Consider the following 17,150-nt stretch of genomic DNA (forward strand, 5'->3'; position numbering starts at 1 on the left):
TTTGAACACCATGAAAGGAACTTCTTTGCCATAAAGGCGAAATTACTGAACCTACTCACAGTAAGCCTGGACTAATAGAAATGCAAATTTTAGAAGAAATTTTCAGAAGTCAGGTGTTTTTGCATATGAACTCTTCATATATTTCCCAAGTTTAGTTAAACGGAGAGAAGACATATTATCATGTTTGAAACATAATCATTTAAACAAGTAATTAATAATAACAAATTTTTATTAGCTTTTTTGCCAGTAGATAATATTTTACCCCCAGTTATTTTGCAAGATGCCAGTTTTCAGCTTAAAGTCAAATTTCAAATGCTTAATTAGGCTTACTAGGGGAGTTAGGTTATCCATAACGCACGGACAACAGTGTTCTGTAGAAAATCTAATAATAATAATAATAATAATAATAATTTATTGCATAAAAAAGCAGCCAAATTTATATTACTAAAGATGAATAAAACTGCCTAAACGTGATGCGTCACGGCAAGAATTCCTGGAACTTCACTTCACAGGTTGTCTGTTAATTATCAGGTGAAATAAATGAAAAAAAAATATTTTCATTTGAGAACAATTATTGTTTTGTTGAAAAACTGTTTTCATGGGCTACATTTTGTAACACACATTCCACTGTCCAATTCACCAAACTTTACTAAATTCTATTTTACAGTACACTTTATCAAGTCAACTTTATTAAATTAAATGAGTGTATTTAAATCAAAATTTGCTGAAAGTTAATTCTACTCAAAAGAGTTTTGAACTCAGTGTTGAAGGTAATGAGTTAATTAAATGCCTCATTACTTTAACTTAAATGGAGTAAGTTCACAGTACTCATATAGATTAGTTTTTTTTAACTCAAATGGTTTTTAGCAATCGGTTTCCTCAAATGGTTTGAGTTGCATTACAGTAATCAGTTGGTTTGAGTTCTCTTCATTTATTGGGTTTTACTGTGCTCAGATTGCTTCGTTTACTCAAACAGATTAGGTTCACAGTACTCATTAGGATTAGTTGCACTTAAATGGTTTGCTGCGATTAGTTTCCTCAAATGGTTTGAGGAACCTAACTTTTTGGGTTTTACAGTGTAGTTAAATTTAAATATGCTCGTTTGTCTTGTTATACCCTAGTTATCTTCTTTAAACCTTTTTCTATTTACTGTAGTCTAGTATTCATTATTTTGCAGCCCGATTTTACATATCTAAGAACTTGGCCACAACTTTCAGAAGTGCAAAAAGAAAATAATAAATTAATAATATTTGTAAAGTTGACCGTGAAATGAGGAGATATTGTAACCTAATATTCTACCCTTTTACATTATATTCTATTAATTTACATATTCTATCATTTTAACACAATTTTAGATATTGACAAAAATATATACAGTTTACTGTAGCCTATTTAGTGTCCTGCAGTGTATTTTCATACATTTATTTAATTAATTTAGAAAAACATAATTTATAAAACAATTTAGATACGCTGCAAAGACTACCCGTGTTCTTAACACAATGTATAGTTTTCTGTGCTCGTATGTGTCCTGTGTCAATTTGAGCCAATAGCGCCACCTGATGGACCTGAAGAGCCTTCACTGTGACAGGGGTTATAAGCGTTATAGGCAGCTTTCATGTCTGTAACCCATTTTGTAGGGTATATGCCCATAAAGAAATTTACATTTCTTTTAAAAAAAGAAAGTAAAATAACTCAGTTATCATGAATTTAATTCCTTAAACACTTTTTAGAGCTTTTTGATTAACATGCATCAAAAATGTTGTAACTTCCATGTTCGGTGGAGTCCAAACCCTTAAGGCGATGCCAGATTCATCAATTAAACATGATTTTTTTTTCATTAAGTTTTACTGTTGTAGCCTCCAGGAGAGGAACACCATTATACAGTACAATGAAGCACAAAACACTAAACAAAAGACTTTATGCTGTAAGGTTGGCAGGGTCTCATTGCGACTTGGACAAAAATAGGCAGGATGCTTTTTTTGTGCATCAAAGATTACCCCATTTAGTGATCCAAAATGCATGCAGTATGATGTAAAAATCTTCTGTCTACTTTTTCAACATTGTATGGTGTAGATACTGATTAAGAACAACCCACCAGGACCCTTTGGAACCCAATATAATAATAATTATAAATAAAAAAATGTATTAATATGGTCAATGAGCAACATAGATGTTGATCCTTTTATATGTCCTTCCTGGTGAAACCACACTAACCACAAAGTTCCTGCCAGCTGTGGGGCAGGACATCTCTTTTAGATTACCTCTAGGTCAGAGTTTGGGCACCTTTGCCTTTAAAAACTATTGGGCTTGATGCAATTTGTCATGCCCGCAGTGAGCCAAAGAGCTGATAGTGAATTCACGGTCAATTACGCCCTCTAGTGGCTTCATCTGCACAGCTCCATCTCCACCCTTCACCAACTTTACTCCCCATAGACCATTTCAATGTGGTGATGTTACTGGCCTATAAACAATTCCTGCTTGCTGTCAAACAATTTTAATAATTGTAACAAGAGGCAATTGAATCATATCCCAAAAATCCTTAAAACAGCTGTCATAACATTATGTGGATAAATATGTGGATCTTTCAGGATTCTCGGAAGCTATGGAAATAAAAAATGTAAAGAGAAATAAGTTTGGACCATTGTTATTTTGTGTATATTTGATGTGGAGGCTGAACTGTCTATGAGGAGTGATATCCTGCTGAAGAATTTGCCCTCTCCAGTAATGGGCAGCAGAAATGTCTTGATAGCTCAGGCTGTTGATGTTGCCATCCACTCTGCTGATCTCCCGACCGCCCCCATACTGCATGTAACCCCAAATCCTTTTTTTCCTTTACCAAACTTAACTGATTTCTGTGAGAATCTTGGGTCCATGCTGGTTCCTATAGTTCTTCTGCAGTATTTGTGATGATTGGGATGCAGTTCAACAGATGATTCATCAGAAAAATCTACCTTCTGCCACTTTTCCAAATGATCATCTAAAGATTTTAATATAAAATTGTTGTATTGTTTGATAATGCATAAATAAAAAAAATGACCCCCCAAAAAATGATGGTGTTTACCCCCATTTAATTTAAAATTTAAGAGTCGGACCTGTAAAGCAAAGGTTGTAGGTTTAATTACTTGTAGTGACAGGAGTGAATAGACAGTGCTTTTTCCACCTTCAATACTCCTGATTGAAATACTCTTAAGCAAGGATCCTAAATCCTACCTGCTACCCGAGTGCTTCTGCAGATGTTTTCCACAGTGTGTTCGCTATGTGTGACTTTGATAGGTTAAATTTGGAGGAGAAATGCAAAATACGCGTAACTGTCCTTGGCCACTACTTCGCAGTTTGTTGCTTTACCAGAACACCACCACCAAGGAGAGCTGTGCAGCAGAACACTACTGTACTAACATTCTCAGAAAGAAATGTACACGACCTGTCACTGATGCAGTATATTTTTAAAAGAAGATTTTTAAAAGATTTGTACACATTTGTACTTATAGATCGCATATTAATACCTTAAAGGAATAGATTAATACCTAACAATTTCAAGAGGTACACTTTTGTACCTTGGTTAGCAATTTTTAGATATTTTAATCTTGACAACTGATTTCTGGCTAATTTGGTTCTTCAAACTATTTTGCCTATCAGATTAACCTCTCTGGATCAATTGACCTCAGATTGCTGCTTGTACTCATGCTTGTTGTGAAGGACAGATCTAGCAATCCTCAAAATCATGATCAGCAATGCAGCGATAGGCTGACAGCAAGACAGCAGCGAAATTACATCATCTGATTAATAATCAATTATCCATGTGAGCAAAATTACATAAAATTCATAGTAATAAACAGTTTGTTAAAGATGATACACGATAACTTTCCATGTTTGTTTCGGGCTGCAGACTTCAAACTTTCACGTTGTCAAGATTATAGTATTAGCAATTGATTTAGTACCTTTAAAGTAAGTTTGCTTAAGGATAGTTGTTTATTTAAGTTTCTGAATACTGTGGCATGAGGCAACTTGCTTTTTAAATTAATTTTGCATTAAGAAAAAGTATTTTAATGTGCAAATTGATTTTGAAGTGTCTGCATCTCCCAAAATCACCCATATTTTAGCTGTCAACAAAAGGTGTGCATGACTGCATATTATGTAATTGTAGACTTTTAAAATTTTATTGATTACCTACACAGCCCGGAACGGCTTAGCTCCCCAGTATTTGAGGGAGCTCCTGGTGTATTATAGCCCATCACATCCACTACGCCCAATTAATTCTAGAACATTGATTATTCTCAGAATATCAAAATCAACTGTAGGCGGTAGATCTTTCTCATATCTGGCACCTGAACTCCGGAACAGCCGTCCTAGCACAGTTCGGGAAGCAGACACGCTCTGTCAGTTTAAAACTAGATTAAAGACACATCTCTTTGCAATAGCATACACATAAAACACAAATGCTTTTGAAATCCAAATCCTCTAAAGATTTGATAGGCTGCATTAATTAGGGCAACCAGAGCGGGAACACTTCCCAAAAGACATTATAATTTCAATGGCATCTACGCTTATGTTAGTCTGTCTTTCCTTTTCCTGAGCACTCCATAATTCTGGACCAAGCTGAGCAGATGCTGTGGTGGTCATGGAGGAGTGGAGAGCATGAGCCTGATTCCTGAAAGACCCCAGTGACAGACAAGTGTCTGCATTGATCCTGTGGGCCAGCCTGTACACCCGCTGGTGACCTATTCAGACCTGCAGCTTCTCCACGATGGACGTCCAGCGTTCTCCAGCCTAGACTGCAGCTCTAAGAAGTTGATCAACTGAGCCTGGTTTCTCTCAAGGTTTTTTCCTTCACTTTCGCAGTTCGCTGCGTTGCAAAGTTGGTGAACTCTGACCTGCGAAATCGCATAACATGACCAATCGAAGATCAAAACATGACCTCTCTGGACAGAAATTTTGAATATGGATCAATCGCTCGCTTTTTTAAATGTCTAATCATCTTGTTTAATCCCACCCCTTTTTGCAGCATGGTACAGAATTTCACATGCTCAAACTCTAGTGTGACCGCTGCATTACACTGCTCCCATGACTCTCGGTCCTACCTCACCCACTTTTTAGTGGGAGATTTACTATTGATCACACCATGCTTTCCTTACAAGATGGGCATGACAATCTCAGCTTTGCTCAAATGGATTTATGATTCAGTTAATCACACAGCTCTACCTAATTTATAGCAGTTGCCACATCTTGGGAAATCACAGGTAAGACAAAAATGTGCATGTCCACTCTTGTCACCTTATGACTGTGTACACATGCATACATCATCAAACAATTTCGCGCTTAACACACTTGTGCACACACAGAGAACTGTTTGCCCAGACTGGATTAAAGCAAATAAAATTGTAAATAATGTTCCATTTCTTGCACAGGCCGATTGTTCGCTTCATAAGACCTCAGTGTATCATCAGCCATGGGGATTTATTTGGATTAGTTGTATATAGTTTGATCTCAAAAACACGTGACCAATGACTTGCATTATAAGAATTACCAAAGACCACAGATTTAGTTAAAACATTCAATGCTATCCTGAAAAAAAAGTCACCTACATCTTCAATGGCCTGAGGATATTCTAAACCAAATTGCCACTTCTTTATTTTTGTTCAGTTAATCTCCCTCAGTTAGGCTGGTATCTCTTCACACCAGATGACCTTCATTTAATTACTAAGGGCGTACTCACACTAAGCTATCCGAACCGTGCCCAGTTCCCGGATCATGAGAATAGTGAGTGCTCTGAACGGTTCTGCATGGTTCAGTTGGCCGGCCCTGGCCTGGTGAAAGGGTGTGCCAGATCGCGGTTCACTTGGGCTTTAGCGCGGTACGCTTGTAGTGTGAGTGTAAAGCACGCCTGAGCCCAAAACTGAAGACAAGACATGACTTTTAAGGCACTGTTTCATATGTGTTTATTAATCTTTCTTACTGTTCAATGAATGCAAACTGTCGTAGATTACTAAAGACGCAAACCGCTCACTGCACGACAGTTGCACCTTTAGCAAACCTCCTAATACCCACAGCACGATGACTTTATGATTGTTGATGAGAGTGAAAAGTGGCTGATCTGTTTGGCGAAATATTTGACTGCGTGTCACTGCATTCCAAACGACTAAAACGATATAAAGAAATCTCCACTGTGCTGAACAAGAGCACTTCTTACTGAACAGCGCATCATCGATGACGCAAGCGTGCTCAGGCACGAATGCAATGTTAGTGCAGGCCATCGGGGGAGACGGGACAGGGGACAAGCGTGCTTCAGCCCAGTTCAAGGCAACTGTGCATAGCGTGAGTGTGCCCTAACACAGTTTTGACTCTGCATTCTCTCACATATCTCTTCTCTGCCTACTGACTGCCTGCCTGACCAGTGACCACTAACTCTATCTGACCTTGTCTCAGATTTGATCACTGAACTCTCAATTCTAATATCCTTCAATGAGACTCGATTTCTATAATTGCTTTCATATGGGTATCAGTCAAGCATCTTCTTACTGGTATACATAAACAAAAGCACATTACCCTAGTATTTAATATCTTTGCATTGTCTCCTAACTCAACACAGAATTAATGTTAATGTGCTGCTGGTGCTTTTAAAGCTCTGAATAGATTAACTCCTGTTTATCTGATTTTTATCTGTTCATAATCCTGGAAGGTCTCTCAGGTCATCCAAACAGACACTATTAAACATTCATTTGGATAAATTGAAATCACGAGTCAACCAAAGCCTTTACTATTGCTGCTACAAAACCCTAGAACAGCCTTCCAGTTTTTATTAGAACTGCCACAACACTGTACAAATATACAGCCAAATATTGCTTCATTGGATTGTTCTCCCAAAACTGAAAAGTCTGTCATCATTTACTCCCCCATGACTTGTCAAACCTCCTTGAATTTCTTTTTTCTGTTATTTTTTTTTAAATGATACAGGTAACCACTGACTTCCATAGTATGACTTCCAAAATGTCAGGTCTTTTCTGTTTTGTAATTTATGTTGCTCATTGTTTTAATGTTGTCACTGTATGTTTGATTGTACTGCACCTTGCAAGACCTGTTGGTGATGAGGTTTCTTGCAGCTCACTCCACTTCCATGTTAACCCTGGCCTATCCTGACTATCGCTCATCAGTCTAATCTGCTGCCGGCTCCCAAGATAGCTCTCTGTCTCCTGCCAAAGCTGCTGCATGAAGCCTGGTTTATACTTCTGCGTCAAGTGATCGGCGTGACCCACGGCGCATGCAACGCGCGTAGCTGTGCATTCATACTTCTACGCGCTGTTTCTGTTTCTACGCAATAACACTTCCGAAACGCTAGTTGGCAGTGGGGTGTTTATGTTCCTCTGTGTTGAGTTTCTTTGCTGGTGTTTTGTTTTTTTCTGAACACTTGCTGAATGTACACTTTGCAGAAGTATAAATCAGCCTTGAGCCTCCACCTACAGAGCCAGAGCCACCAGAACCTGAGATACTTTCACTACTTGCAGAACACTACTCCCCCCCCCCCCCCCACTTTTCATAAATATCATGCTCCCCCTCCCCCTACTTTTTTACAAACATCGTGCTTCTCTGAATGTGAATTTGAGGTGCTACTATCGGATGTAGACTGGAGAAAAACTGTTATTTGCAAGTTTGTCCTCCAGAATTAATAACAAAAGAAAAAAAAGAGAGTGGGAGAGTTTAGCTGACGTGGCTAACGCAGTGGGGTCTGAACATCACACTGTGAATGAATTAAAAAAGAAATGGTCCGATGTAAAGGTGTAAAATTTTGTAGTGCAAATAGCACACCTCGTTGGAATGAGCTAGTTAAGTGGTTCCTGCCCATCACTGTTTGATTAATAGAGACAACATAACTAAAGAGAGAAGCTAAAAGCAGTGTGAGTGGTGTAGCTAGTAAAGCGTACGGCAACGTGTTTTGACACGATTGATCATGAACCCGGTTCGAATCCAGCGTCTGATGAGCTCTGTCTTTTTTTCATTACATATCAGATTTTGCCTACTCTTCATCACGAGGAAGACAAGTAGAAATCATTAATAAGTGTGTGTATTATGTTAAGCGCATTTGAGCATCACATATTATTTGCACATTTATTGAAAGGAAATGTTTCCAATTCATGTATGCAAATTCGTCTTCAGATGGCATCTTTTATAATTTAGCAGTATGCGTGCAGTAGATCGCTCCGATTACATTGGGAAAACCGGCGATCGCTGCAAATTGCGCTTTAATGTTTGGCTGGTCAACGGCATGGTATGGAAACCTTATATACCTGCTAGACATGCGAATGATCCTGTCCCATACAGCTGCCATTGCATGGCTCAAAGATACTTTGTGGTGAATAATTTAACATAATTGCCTCTAGGAGTCGCCAATGGAAATAAAACAAACACACACAATAAATGCACGCACGCCAGACATAAAGTTGGCGTGGACCAACGCACATTCTCACGTTCATTTCATCGTTAGTAAATCCAAACGTGAGCGCAAAATCTGGCATATGCAAAGTTTTTGTGCGTATGCAGCATTGACACATGAGGCCCCTGGACTTTCTGGAACAAATCCAGGAAATAAAAGTTACCGTGACCACCTTAAGCTGTTTAGAAGTGTCTTGAAAAATATCTAGTAAAATATTATGTACTGTCATCATGGCAAAGATAAAATAAATCATTTATTAGAAATGAGTTATTAAAACTAGTATGTTTAGAAATGTGTTGGAATTTTTTTTTTTTATTATCTCCGTTAAACAGAAATTGGGAAAAAAATTAAACAGGGGGGGCTAATAATTCTGACTTGTATGTGACATTTTCCTGAACAGGGTCCGGCAAGATCCGGCTTAAATTAAGCACTGCCTGGACTACATTTCCCATATCCCTTTGCACCTCCACAGCTGATACACTCTACACAGACTACATAAACACCACACTTTCTTACACAACTGTTACAGTCTTGAAATTGAAGTCTTTGAGTCTTGTAATTCTTTGCTGCCTGCCATCACCATTGCATGTAATTGGATTAAGCCACATTCACAGTAGAGTTTGAGCATGTGAAATTCTGTCATGCAGTGCTGCTAACAGGGGCGGCATTAAACAAGATGATTGATCCATATTTAAAATTTCTTTACAGAGAGGTCATGTTTTGATCTACTATTGGTCTCACACAATCACGTGATGCAATTTCGCAGATCAGAGTTCACCAAGCTTGAACTTTGCAAAGTGGCGCATGTGAAACTTGTCGCACTAGCTTTCGTATCCTGCAGTGCAGTGTGACCACAGTTTTACTCTTTTGCATTTGCCCTATACTGTCATTTGCCCCTGTTTTGTCCCTTGTCTGTACATAAATACTGCATTTGGATCCTAAGTACTGTCTACATGCTTCCTGTTCATAACACATAAGATCTTGCCAACCCAGATGAACAGAATACCATGTTGAAAACAATAATAGGAATGTGTAAGCCTGTAGGTGTGGGAGCACACACACAGTTCCTCCTTAACAATGTTATATATTCTTTGGTTCCTGCTGGAATAAAAAAAACATTTATATGGCTGCAATTTCAGCACTATTATGTAAGGACAAATGGCCACCCACTGGGGAAGCATAGTTTTTTTTGTGCCGCTCAGAAACTGCATCTCCTCTAGACAATTTGGGACCCTCATGGGACTCATCCTAGTTTTAAAATCTCCTCCCTTTGAGCCCCCGAAGCAAAGAGTTTTGAAGCGGCTCACACTGGAGCAAGCATTTCCCTTTGCCATTACTTGGAGCTATCATTTAATGCATGCTGTTTGAGCTGGAGTCAGTACTGACATTGTAAAACACATCTCTCCAAAAGGGTTTACACCTATTTAGAAATCATGTCATGTTTAGTCCCCAATGCCAAATAGATGAGATGAAGACTGAGGTAAGCTGTTGTGCCCATCTGTGGGCTAAAGACCCACAGATTGTTTTTAGACAATCAAATTCTGACACTGTTACTAAATTTAACACTAATAAAATAAACATAAACCTTTATGAGTATCTTCAGTTTTAGAGTTATGCTAATTTTGGAACCCTATTATTAATTCTGGGTAGATTCGATTTATTTTGACGTTGCTACAAATATTAATCGCACATATGAGCTGTGAAATTTTGAAGATTTAATTTTTCTTACAATTTTGATGACAACTAATGAAAACCCCAACATCAGTACCTCAGAAAATGTAATTATAACTTAAGACTAATACAAAGAAATGATTTTGAAATCTTGGCCAACTGAAAATTATTAAAATGAAAAGTATGAGCATAGTCATGAATGCTTAGTTGGGGCTCCTTTTGCCTGAATTACTGCAGCAATGCGACATGGCATGGAGTGGATCAGTCTGTGGCACTGCTCATGTGTTATGAGAGCACAGGTTGCTCTGACAGTGGCCTTCAGCTTTTCTGCATTGTTGGCTCTGGCTCTTCATAATACAACACAGACTTTCTATAAAGTTATGGTCAGGTGAGTTTGCTTGCCAAATAAGAACAGGGATACCATGGTCCTTAAACCAAGTACTGGTAGCTTTGGCGCTGTGTACAGGTGCCAAGTCCTGTTGAAAAATTAAATCTGTATCTCCATAAAGTTGGTCAGCAGCAGGAAGCATAAAGTGCTCTAAAACGTCCTGGTACAGACCCTCAGAAAACACAGTGGAGCAACACCATTGAATGACATGGCACCCCAAACCATCACTGACTGTAGAAACTTTACACTGGACCTCAAGCAACATGTATTTTGTGCCTCTCCTCTCTTCCACCAGACTCTGGGACCCTGATTTCCAAAGGAAATGCAAAATTTACTTTCATCAGAGAGCATAACTTTAGACCATTCAGCAGCAGTCCAGTCTTTAGCCCAGGCGAGATGCTACTGATGCTGTCTATTGTTTAAGAGTGGCTTAAAACAAGGAATGTGACAGCTAAAACTTGTCTTGCATGCGTCTGTGTATAGTGGTTCTGTTTCATTTCACAATTCTCTCCAGGGTGCGATTATCGCTATTGGTTGAACACTTTTTTTCTACCAAATCTTTTCCTTCCCTTTGCCACTATATTATTGTGCTTGGACACAGAGCGCTGTAAACAGCCAACCTTTTTTACAATGACCTTTTGTGTCTTGCCCTCCTTGTGCAAGGTGCAATCGTCATCTTTTGGACAACCATCTTCCTCATGATTGTGTAGCTTACAGAACTAGACTGAGAGAGCATTTAAAGGCCTTTGCAGGTGTTTTAAGTTAATTAGCGGATTACAGTGTGGCACAAGGTATCTTTAATACTGAACCTTTTCACAATATTCAAATTTTCTGAGATTACTGATTTTCTGAATTTGGGGTTTTCATTAGTTGTCATCTAAGTCATCAAAATTAAAGGAAATAACACTTGAAATATATCAGTCTGTGTGAAATGAATGTATACCTTATACAAGTTTCACTTCTTGAATGAAATGAGTGAAATAAACCAACTTTTTGAAATATATATATATATATATATATATATATATATATATATATATATATATATATATATATATATATATATATATATATAGTCATATATAACTATATGACTAGCTCCTATATTTACGATTGGAAGTGAGGCTACACAACTGATGCTGAATGTCATGTGACGATGTCAATATGGTGAATGCAGACATCTGAATTTTATTTATACTATTCATGTTCATGCAATGTATTTTTTAATAGCTGTGAAATAAATTGAACTTCAAATGTAGTAAATCTACTCTCATACAACCATATAGCCCAAGACTAGTTGCCCACTGAAGTGAAGCAGGGTCAGTGTGAAACATCAAGTGTATGACAGGGAGAACAGAATGCAGAATACATCAATGGTGTCAAACTCAATTCCTGGAGGGCCACTGCTCTGCATAATTTAGCTCCAACCACCTCCAACTCACATCTGCTTAATAGTCTCTAGTAGTCTTGAACACCTGGATTAGCTGTGTTTGATTAGGGTTGGAGCAAAACTGTACAGAGCTGCGACCCTCCAGGAATTGAGTTTGAAACCAAAGACCTTAAGGCTTGAAGGGACCCACAGTGAAGTCTGGTCTGACTGCAAATCTTTCTGGAGTAGGATGTGCCCACCCCTTCTGAATCCATAGCTACATGCCAATGGGGAACACTATAACAGTGGTCATTAAAAATCCCATGCCACTGTTTATAAAAAAAATACTGTGCACCTTGGCGTATACATGTAATTTGCAGATGTTGGAGCCCATCATTCAGTTTTTTTATTCATTGGTAAATGTGTTTAAATATAAATGTATTCGATTTTTATATCAATTGCAGCAATGGTATTGAATAATATGTTGGATAAATTATATATAATACAATTTGGAAAGTAATATTTTCTATCTTTTAGTTATTATATGAAAGAACTGCTGTAGCTTTGTTTTCTAAACAAGTGGTTCCAATTGTATTTTGATTGAATTTGACAATTGACCTCCTCACACCTGCAGTTTCAAATAGGACGTCCAGTGTTCTCCAGCCTCCGGCACTCAGACTGTAGATCCACACAGGAAGTTTGGGCAGAGAAGAAATTTTCATGCCCAACTGAGCCCGTTTTCTCTCGAGGTTTTCTTCTTCACTTTCGTCAATTGGTGAAGTTTGTTTCTTCGCCACTGTCGTCACTGGCTTGATTTGTTTGGGACTTGTGGAGCTGTGTATCGATAGATTTGCGCTGCAGTGTTTGGACTTCCAGCAGTGAAATTTAAACCACACTGAACTAAACTAAATTGAACTTTAACTCTGAAAACTGGACTGACACAGGTAAAATATACTAAAACTATGAACTTCTAAGCTGCTTTGACACAATCAACATTGTAATGGCGCTATAGAAACAAACAAACATGAATATTTTATGTGATTTTCAGCTCATACACACTCAAAATCATTCTACATACACTACCGGTCAAAGGTTTGGGGTCAGTAGGATTTTTAAATGTTTTAAAATAAGCTTATCCTGCTCACCAAAGCTGCATTTATTTTATTTATTGCAAAAATACAGTATTAATTGTAGAATTATGAAATGTTATTGCAATATACAATCAGTCACATGATCCTTCAAAAATCACTCTATTATTATTATTATTATTATTATTATTATTATTATTATTATTATTAATGGTAATAGTAATAAAAGCAATAATGACTGGAGTAATAATTTCATTTGAAACTACAATAAGAAAGCAGTATATTTAACAATTTAACTTTTTATATATATAAACTGACATCAAACTTTTGATTGGTAGTATGCATCTGCAGATTTTTACAAAATTCTGTGTAGGAATAGTAAGAAAAATGACCCAATAATTTCCACATCATTTACCTGTATATTGCTACTTTTGATTTATTCATTCAAAATTTGCTTTTTGCTAACATTGTTAATGTTGTTTGTCTTTTATGTTTTACTGTGGAATTGATCAGAGATGTCTTACCTGATTTCTATGTCACGGTGAGTTGCATTCTGTCAGTTTTTAAATCCATATTTAAAAATGATGACTTAGTTTTGAAATGCCTTTTGTCTACACCACTTACCTTAGTCAGCTGGTTTGTGTTTTAAAAAAGTACAAAATTAGATAATACCATTCAATGTTATGTATGTTTTTAAATATGGCAATTAAATTTAATATAGTCCTCATATGAGTTATTTTAAAAAATATTTATTAAATCATTCTTCATCTTATTTCTTTCAAAAAAAAAAAAAAAAAAAAAAAAAAAAAAATATATATATATATATATATATATATATATATATATATATATATATATATATATATATATATATATATATATATATATATATATATATATATATATATATATATATATATATATATTCTTCATTCATTGTTGTATCTTTTCTTTATATAATATTTCCTCATTATATGCTCCACAGCTTCTTCTAGATCACGATGTTCACATTTTCCTGTGCGGTGTTGTTTCATTGTATACAAAGACCCGTTAAGAGATATGTTCAAATTAAAGTCTTGATATGATGACTTCTTTTTTTTTCTCCTTGTTATTCCACCTTTACTTACCTTTTTTTTTTTTTTTTGAATGTTATAAACCATCTTTCCATTTTCCTGCTGTTGTTTCTGCCATCTTATTTTCATCAGGTGTTTGATTAAAAACTTCTCACTCCTGCTATAGTTTATGCAAATGTTGTGTTTTAGTTATTGGTAGAAATTTTATTTAATTTTATTGTTTGTATAAATTTGCAAAAAAACAATACAAACAAAAACGATTCAGTCCAATCTAGGAAATTAGGAATAATTGTATAAGATGTATAAGCACTGAACAGGCTGAGCAATTATTATGCGTCACAAAATGCGTCATCACGATCTTTTTTTCAACCTGTAAGACGACGGCGTTTTCAAACTTCTCCACATTAGACGTCTTCAGAAAGCTCAACTTTCCCAGACAAACATGTTTTGTTTACAGTGTGTGTGGACTAAACTTAGAAGTAAAGGGAGAACAGGTGCGTTCAGTTTTTAGGCGTAAAATTTAGACGTACTGTAACGTTGTTTGCTTTCATAATCTGAAATTGGTCTGGATAACAACAACCATGAGCCATGCTGCAGTTTTTGTAACTCAGCACCCACGTTTAAATACTATTTTTTACAGTCTGCGTTTTTAACATTTGAATACGAACTTGGATTTGTTAGTGAATATTGATGATGAGAGATATGAAGTTATTAGAAGTCCAAAACAGCTGAATCAAATAATTTGTTAAATGACTCCTTCGAAGTGCTTGAAACGCTGTGTGGTTTGTCGACACCTGCAGGTTAAAACTATGTAAATGCAACCAAAGCTAATCCCAATCTCTAGCAGTGACTACTTGTTAATATATTTCCAACGTTTTTTGTTTCATATTACTAATTATTTCCTCCCTTTCCCAGCAGACAATGTGATGCTGAATGCTGTTGGATGGGGTTGGAATTAGGTAAGTAACACAACCTAAAATCTAGACCATTTTGAAAGGATGTAAACAAAAACAATGGTCCCAACGTACTTCCTGTTTTACATTTTTAATTTCTATAGCTTCTGAGAATCCAAAAAGATCCACATATTGATAAATAATTTTATGATAGCTGTTTTAACATTAAGTTATGATTGAATTGCCTCTTGTTACAGTTCTGAAATAGTTTGATAACAAGCAGGAAATGTTCATGGGCAAGTGACATCACCACATTCAGTTGTTTCTCACTTGTATTATATTTTGTCTAGTCAACCGGACTAGATGTGTCTATGGTGTCTATTAAATTTCTAAGAATTATTAAGAGACCTTGCAACAAATGTTTTTCTGAACCTTGTGTTTTATGTTGCAAGGATGTCTTGCAGCAGTGTTTCCTTGAGATGTATTTATTATTTATTTATTATTTATAACTTTTCATTTGAAAAGTTATGAAAAATATTCAAAAGTCTCTTTGGATCGCTAGACACTAAAATAACCTACATAAAATGTGTGTATTGTATTCTTCTCAAACAGCGACAATGTTGTTGCAAATAAGACACACCGGCTTTGCATTCTAAATATACAGAGTTTGAACACACAGTTGTCTTTTCATTCTTCTTCTTTTTTTCAATTGCAATTTTAGAACACGTAACATTACAAGGGCAATAACATTAAATTAACATCAAAATAAATACAATATAAAAATAAAACAAAAATTCAAAGAGAAGATTTAAGGCTTTAAGATAATTAACAGTTCTTTTTGCTTTGGTATTTTTTTGTTTCTTTTATTGTACACAGGTAATGACCTATTTCTATTTTAAAGTGAGTAAAATTAGGCTTTTTCACTGTCCATTTATTACATTAATGGATAATAAATGTTCCATATACTGTATAATGAGCAAATCAGCAATATATACCAAATTTTGAAATCAACTGTTTTCTCATAAAAAAAAACATCTTTTTCTTTGAATTACAATTCAACATCTGTACTCTGCTTAACAAAAAAGAAAAATCACACCAAAATAATTGTGTATGAATATGATGATGAAATAAATGAACAATACTCTCTTCTTTATCATTATAGAAAACACATTTTAAATCGACATCTTTCCAAATTTTTGCAATTACCTGTTTTACAGGATAAATAAAATGAACAATTTTAAATGATACCTCTCTAATTTTATTTGTTATGCAAAAATGTCTGGAGATATTAAAAGTCTCGTTCTAGTTGACATCTTGAAATTGTGATCTCCAAAAACCAATGGCTGAAGGAACACTCCGGCAAATCATTCTAAGATAATTGTTATTAAATTTTGTTTCTTTTATATTCATACCTTCCAATTTAAGACTAATATCTAAATTTGTATTTTGAACTATATCGTTTACTAATAATTTCTTAAGCTCTGAGGGAAACCATTAATTACCAACATATACTCTTTGACAGGTGTATATAAAAGGGATTTTTTTTCCAGAAAAAATAGGTATAAGAACATGACCATTACTATTTAAAAGTGATAAAACCAGCAAAAATATTATTTCTAAACCAATTAATAAAAAAGAGAGATTTATTTCAGTGTGTAATATATTTATTATTCCAAATTAAACATTTGTGAGGGGAAAATTGTGTTTGTATATAATCATCCATGATAACAATGCCTGTTTGTGAAAATAAGAAAGTTTTATGAGAAGCTTACTAATATTAAAATTGGAGTTAAGAAAAAAAATCTGTGCCACCTACTATTTCAAAACTAATATTAGGGATGTAATACCATAGTTAATTTTTTGAACGAATGTAATTTAGCATCCACTTGATTTAAAAAATAGTGTTAGATATTTTGAAGTACGTTTAGCCCTTCTTGATTTAAATGGATTGCAAAATGTTGCATTTTTTTCATTACATAACATTAAATAACATTACATATACATTTAATTATTTTATTAATGATGCGTTTTGGAATATCTATGGCCATTGCAAAAATCTAGATAAACCTTTTGATAATAAAAAATTTATAATAAAACTCTCATTCAGAGATTGGACTCAGTCATTAGACAAATGTTGAATTTCTTTTGCACTTTATTAATTATTGGGGTATAATTTAGTGTTATTCTTTCTTTTTGGTCTGTGCATATCTTAATTCCTAAATAAGTAATATAATCTTTTATTA

Source organism: Danio aesculapii, chromosome 20 (genome assembly GCF_903798145.1).
Source record: "Danio aesculapii chromosome 20, fDanAes4.1, whole genome shotgun sequence".
NCBI classification, from domain to species: Eukaryota; Metazoa; Chordata; class Actinopteri; order Cypriniformes; family Danionidae; genus Danio; species Danio aesculapii.